Raw genomic sequence first — 7621 nt, forward strand, 5'->3', positions numbered from 1 at the left:
AAGAAAGGGGGGGGGGGCAATCAGTCTTCCTTCTTCAGGCAGCACGGACTCAAGAAGTCAGAGTGTGGGCCTCTTCTTTACCTGTTCTCGAGTCTGAGAGACTTGCATAAGTCATTAATGCAGCTCATTGAACGTGCGAGTACTTGGGCATGAGGTTCTAATGGCGGGATGTTTTAGGTACCCGCTATTATAGTACACGTTTACTAGACATCAGGAAATGCCTTTTAAAATGTTTACCTACGGGATGTATCTGGTGCCCGGCAGTTCAGATCTTTCGGTTCTGCCAGCCATTGTAGCTGTAGGCTAGATACTGGCAAGATGTTGGCTTGGTTCAGGAGGCCAGAATCTTTTAGGATATCACTTAACGCAGCAAGGTGTAAGGATATTGTGAATTTAATTTGAACCAAGGGATTCTCCAGTTTGATCAGACAGGTTTTTTACCTGCTGATAAACATAGTCTGGGGTTGTTAGGGCAGTTTTGCCTCTCTCTGTAGCTGTGACGTATGAGGCAAGGGCATGGGCCTCCTCTTTGACAGTCCTCCGGTCAGGTCATTTAGGCTGAAGACTGGAGTAGGCTTACTGGCGGTCTGAGGTGGTTTTTTAGAAACTTCTTCCTCAGAGGTGTCTTGAGACAGGGCGACATTTCCGCGCTATCTGTTATGGTAGCCGCGGGACAGGTCCTAATATCATAATTCCACTAGATTCCCACTCTGCTTGGCCCTCTTTGGTGGCTGCAGGGCGGTTTATTGTGGTTTGATTTGGTGAGTACCCTCCTCCTATGATAGCAATCTGCTATATGTGAGTTGGGTAAGATATGTAATTTAATTAAAAATTTTAGTAGTAAATTTTCATTTGATTAATATACTTACCCAACTCACATCGTTTATTCCCTCCCGCCTCCCCGCTGTGGTGGTATGGGGGTCTAAAAAAGAAGTGAGTTGGGCTTCGTTTTGGAATGATAAGATGGTGGTGTATGCGCGCGCATACGGAAGTCAGGCTAGTGGTTAGTCTGGCATTATGGGATAGGTCACTCTCTTTTTTAGAGTGGTCTCCCTTGGTTACCAAGGGGACGCGTACAGCGTAACCAGCACTGAACTAGGGTTAATTGCTATATGTGAGTTGGGTAAGTATATTAATCAAATGAAAATTTACTACTAAAATTTTTAATTTAGCCTTACTCGACTTGTTTTTACTCTGTTCACATGTACCATAACAGGTCCTTGTATTCAGTGTTCACAACTTTTAATAAGGCTTAAAAAAAAAATAGGTGTGGTTACGGTAACCCGACCTACCCTATTTTTAGGGGCCGATCCTATAACTTTTTATTACATTTGTCAAAAAACAAAAACAAAAAATGAGTGCAAAAAACGCAATGAAAGCGAAAGCGCCCGAGTCGCACACTTATCTCCCTGTCAAGTACCGGTAGGTTTAATTTGTACACATTAGAAAAAAAAAGTTAAAAAAAAAAAAGTGATTGCCTACCTACCTACCCTATTTTCTTTGGCTATGTTACCGTAACCACACCTATTTTTTTTTTTGGCCTAAACAGACAAAATGTTTCAAGCCCCCTTCACCAGTTTTGTCCAAGTTAGTTAGAAATATCTCCTGGAATTGAGCAGCTTACGACCATTCCATGAAAAATATGATTCATCGGCCAGTGTCTGGTTTTCACCTGCAGCTTTTTAATAATTCAAATTGTATTTCGTTTTGTTCTGCATTTTGACTAGAACTTCACTTGTGCATTCATTTATTGGTGGTTACTGTTCGAGATAAGTTCTTTGAAGTTCAGTCAAAATTTGTTTTTGTTTTCTCTTTTGTGTGGAAGGAGGGGGGGGGGGGGGGAGGGGGGATGGGGTGGGTGCATTTGTTGATTTTAGTTTTTTGCCTTTTATATTTGATTTTTTATGGGAGCACAAGATACAGTTTTTGTTGTTAGCATTACCACTCTTGAATTGTTGCATTTATGGACAAGATTTTACCAAGGAATGTGTTAAAAATGTCTACTGCCTTTCTCAGCGCTTCTATTTTACTACATGTGACTCATGTGCTGCAGTGACAAAAGTGATAGTGATACGAGGTATGAAATATGGGTATATTTAAAAGAATTTTTTCTTCACATTGTTGCTGTGTGATGTGTGACTTTTAATGAAAGTTTATTTTGATGAAAGTTTGTTGTTTTTATTTAACTATTTTGTGAGCTGTTTGATCTTATCTGAATAAATCTTGAGTGAGAGGAAATCTTGAAAAGCTATGGGAGTTGGGTTTTTTTCTCTCTTGAAGCGTTTAAATTTGTGCTGACTTTTTTTCTCTCGCTTGTACAACAAAATTAGTCTGAAGAATATATATGTTCTGTCTCAGTTTCTTCTTCTTCTTCTTCGTTCGTGGGCTGAAACTCCCACGTATTTACGTGTATGACCGTTTTTACCCCGCCATTTAGGCAGCCATACGCCGCTTTCGGAGGAAGCATGCTGGGTATTTTCGTGTTTCTATAACCCACCGAACTCTGACATGGATTACAGGATCTTTTCCGTGCGCACTTGGTCTTGTGCTTGCGTGTACACACGAAGGGGGATAAGCCACTAGCAGGTCTGTACATAAGTTGACCTGGGAGATCGGAAAAATCTCCACACTTAACCCACCAGGCGGCCGCGGCCGGGATTCGAACCCTCGACCTTCCGATTAAGAGGCCGACGTCTTACCACCACGCCACAGCGCCCGTCTGTGTCTCAGTTTAAATTGCCGCAACAATGCGTTGACTGAACACAAAACAAAATAAAAAATACCCACAATGACCTGGCTGCCTTTGGTATAAAGTATACACTACAGAAAACAATTCCTCAATAATGGTACGTGGGCAGAGACAACACATGGCCACAGCATGAACACCAAATTGACCCTCATAAGAACTTACACTGAAAGATTAATGGTGTATATTGCAACATAAACTTGGCCAAAATATTATTGCAACAATTTTCGCACGCTAAGAAAAGCATTAAAACGCAATTGATTTTAGTTAAACTTTATATGCTCGAAAAGGTAATTATGTCAGCCACCATACTCGGTACACAAAAGACACTAGTGTCGTGACTAGTTTATTTTATTTCGTTACAATGTACAGTACGTGGTTGTCCAGAAAGTAGCATGTACAGACAATGTTGATATGCAGATAGAAAGCCGTACACATTTACAGCGGTGTCATTCTAAACATGCACTGAAAATCAGTAATTAGCAGAGTACAATCATCAATATACATTTGCATATATCACAATTTAAATCTCATATCATATTGCTTGTGTGGCACTTGCAGACAAAATAAATATTATTGTCACTGCTTTGCTTTATCACAAACTATGTGCAGGGAACTTGGTGACAAGTTTTCACCCATTTTTTTAATAAAAAAAAAAATACAAGTCCAGCAGATTTTTCACATAAAATCAGGAATCTGGGGCCGTCTATGTGTGTGAAGGAATTCTGAAGCAATCATAGTTTTTGATTCATCTCATCTTGATGTGGAGACGGCAGTGACCACACACTCCAAAGGGCAAACCGTTTCTAAACAGGAATTCCGGAAATAACTGTCAAGTTTTAATGAGAAGAACAAGATACAATTGTCCATTCCCCAAAAGAAATATGTGGCAACCCTACTTTACCGCATTTTGAGTCGTGAAGGGTTACATACATTGTATCTATTCAATCGGTGAGAATAAGCGTTAAAACTCCTCCGTAAAAGAATATTTAAATTTTTTTTTTTTTTTAAATAAAAAATGAAAATGTACTCGCCAGAAACATCAAAAACGGTCCTTATTCGTATTTTTATTGTTGGCGTTTCTGATGAGTACATTTTCATTGTTATCAAATTTTTATGGTTTGTCTTCTTCTTCTGCGTTCGTGGGCTGAAACTCCCACGTACACTCGTGTTTTTTGCACGAGTGGAATTTTACGTGTATGACCGTTTTTTACCCCGCCATTTAGGCAGCCATACGCCGTTTTCGGAGGATTTAGGGTTTGTGAAATAGTTGCTTTCCCATGGAAACACTGGTAATTAATTGCTACACGTGTCATTGTAGGCCAACCACTAGCAAGCCGTATGGCTCCATACTGAGACTCGCAATATCATCACCAAAACCCATAGTCACCTACTTTGTGCATACTTCTAAACGTAAAGAGTGTTATATTGAGCGGTTAGTGCAGAAAGCAGAGATCACAGCTAATTCCATGGGTGGGATTCTTCCAGTATATAGCGCTGAGTTCAATAATTATTTTCAAGATTTGCTCTATAAATCTCTTAGCGCACTGGGATTGTTTCAATAACGATATTGTCAGTTTCGACAATAGATCAAAACGTTTGACAAGGCACATTTTTCTGCTGGCGTTTGGATAAATTGTGGCCAGGTCGAGTTAGATCTACTTTTGTGTGTGTAAATGTCAGGGGTATTGACGGTTTAATCGTCAACCATGCATTCTACGATTTGATTGCCCTCTGCATCGTTTTATCGATAAGCAACTTACAGTATGAGTTACAGTTATGCAAAATGTACCCATAAGCATACAGTTTCGCGTTAATATTCAGGTAATTATTGGTAGAAAAACATGTATCAGAATGTGCTATGCTCCCAAACAATGAACAACCCCCAAGCAACGGAGTGACGTCCCCTGATTTCACAGTAACTTGTTGGTTCCCTCATTCGCAAAAAATAAAGTTGGCATGTTATTTCTCGCAATGTACCTGCATTCATCTGGGCGGTTGGTGCTATGATTACATGGTAAGCATGTTTTGAAGCCTTCTCGTCTTTAGTTTACATTGTAGTTGTCTTGAAATATGCGAAAACCGTTCATTTCAGTGCTGAACTGGCGTTGTCGTCTGTTTTATCGTCAATCGACTTCCAAAAAAGCATGGTCTAGCTCTAAATCTGTCAGAAAAAAACACTGCTGCCTTTAGCCGCGGGAAATTTTAGGGTCAAGCATAATTGTTTGGTAATGTGGAGACGATAAGATACATGCCACTAACACGGCGGGTGAGAAGAATCTTCGCAAATCGAAAGAAGAGGCATAGCCTCACTGAGGCACAGGCGCATTTAATATGTCAAAAAACACTTCTGTTTTTATTCGCTGGAAATTTAGTGTCAAGCACCATTTGGTAATGTGGAGAAAATAAGCTACATGTCACTAGAATGAAAAGAATCTTCTCAAATCGAAAGAAGAGGCATAGCCTCGCTGTGGCAAAGGGCGTAAGAATACGCTCTCTGGAAAAGTTAGCGCACTCACAGTAAAACCTGCATCTAGCGGACCCTTATTTCGTCGGACACCTTAGCGTAACGGACAATTCAAGTGAGGACGGATGTATTTTACACTCAAAAACATCTTATAAGAGCGAACACCTCAAAGGCGCGGACGCGGACACCCTTTTTTGGTCCCGATTGGGTTCGTTACTTGTCAACAACGGACAAACCCTTGAAGCAGACAGCTTTTAGCAGACGCTGGTCCGTCATCTTGGTTCTGCAAATACAATCTCGCTGGTGATGTGAACGCGCGAGAAGCTTATTTTGTAAGCCAATGACAGCACTTGAAAGAAGTTGATTTTTGTATGGTGCACGCTCATTGGTCGATGTCGTGAACTTACAAACAAAAACAATTTGCTTTGTGCATTTCGGGTTTCTACTTTCTGTACTGTGATGCATCTTCGTCTCATCCTACGTCTTCGTCTCATCATGCCAAAACGAAAATGTTTAACTTTAGAAGAGAGAGTTGATGTCATAAAGAAATTGGACAAGGGTCTGTCCGTTCCAAAAGTTGCTGATGAGCTGAATTGCGGAAAAACTCAAATGTCCAACATAAAAGCTGATCGAACACAAATTCTCAGTCAGTGGGAATCCGGTGCCAGATCGACGGCAAAATGTGTTAAGAGAAGAAAAACAACCTATGATGAGTTGAACGAAGAACTCTTCGAGTGGTTTTCAACAGCTCGATCAAAGAATCTTCCCATGAATGGCCCATTGCTTCAGGTCGTAAGAAACCGATTGCGCCTCTCTCTCGCTCGCTCGTTCTCTCTTTCTCTGTCTCTCTGACTTTTTCCGCAAACCCCAGTGATAAACTTACTGATTGTGGTTTTGTACATACATGTTGCAGACTATCCTTGAACTTTTTCTCTTTGTCACTTTCTGTATGACTAATGCACAGTTTGGAATTTTTATTAACAATTGTTTTTCTGAACATCAAGTTTTGGTTTTCATTAAATGAAAGAACTAAACATGCATAGACACTCTATTTACATTTATATATAAACATGCACACATACATACAATAAAACTACATGTACCACTAACAATCAATCATGTAATTCATTTGGCTGTTGGTGTTTTTTTCCAAAAAAATGTTGGCGCATTCATATTCATAAGAAAGGACACCTTGCTACAAAGGACAGTGGCAAGGCTCCCCAAGAGTGTCCTTTGCTCGCAGGTTTTACTGTAACAGTTTTAAGCGCATTGCCATTAGCCAATCAACTAGTTCACATCAGTCATGTGACACCAGTACTTACTGACAATTATTGTTATTGTTGTTATTTCCCTGGCATAGATCAATGACCATGTGCGAAGAAAAGCTGCTTGCTAGTGATTGGCCAACATTGTCAGATGTAGTTTGCTCTCAGTGTTTTAAAAAGGAAAAGCAACTCTTCCACAATCCATACAAACTTGACCGAGTTATTTCAGTTTGTTTGTTTGTTTATTTGTTGCTTAACGTCCAGCCGACTACGCAGAGCCATATCAGGACGAGGAAGGGGGGGATGAAGGGGGCCACTTGTCAAGCGATTCCTGTTTACAAATGCACTAACCCATTACTTGTGTCCCAGCAGGCTTTAGTAAAACTAAATTAATACCTACTGGAAGATTACCAGTTTCCAGTATGTTAAAATAGGCTTAACCTATCTACTGCTGGACTTACATCAGAACACTAACAGATTAAACTATACATGAATCGCGAGACAAGCGGCAAGAGAAGAGATTTTTGGAAAAAATACAGGTGAATGAGCAAGAAGGCAGAAAAAAGAAAAGAATTCATGAAGAAAAAGAGAGCATGACAGGAAAGAGGAACCAAAAATCTACCTAACAGCAAACTAGAAAGCTCCTGTGGTTCCAAAAACAGGAGGGGCCTTTAATTTCATAACCGCAGTGCCCCACTGCGGGAAGTTATTTCAGAATCACCTATTCAATCTGTAGACTGTTGTAGCAGTTTATATCTACAAAAAACAGACAATTTATATTTATTTATATGGGAGATTTATATAGTTGACGTTCTCCAAGCGCTTTACATATTAATCTCTGCCGTGTGAGATGGAATTTTTTACACAATATGTGACCCTTCACCATGAAATGAGTCGCATGTCACCTCGCGCGGTTCTGCGCTAGGCTTAATATAAGTTCGGGGAGTGTCTTGTAACAGTGTGAGGGTCACCTTAGTCACAGGCTTATAACTCAAACAGTTTTCGCTCGTTTCTAAAATGGTTTTCACCACTGAATAGAGCATAAAAAACTCTTTAGGAAAATGTAAAAAATATGAAAATCATGCAAAGGTGACATGCGACTCATTCCGTGGTGGAGGGTCACATATATCATGCATTCACATC

This window comes from Littorina saxatilis, linkage group LG16 (assembly GCF_037325665.1).
Source record: "Littorina saxatilis isolate snail1 linkage group LG16, US_GU_Lsax_2.0, whole genome shotgun sequence".
Lineage (NCBI taxonomy): Eukaryota > Metazoa > Mollusca > Gastropoda > Littorinimorpha > Littorinidae > Littorina > Littorina saxatilis.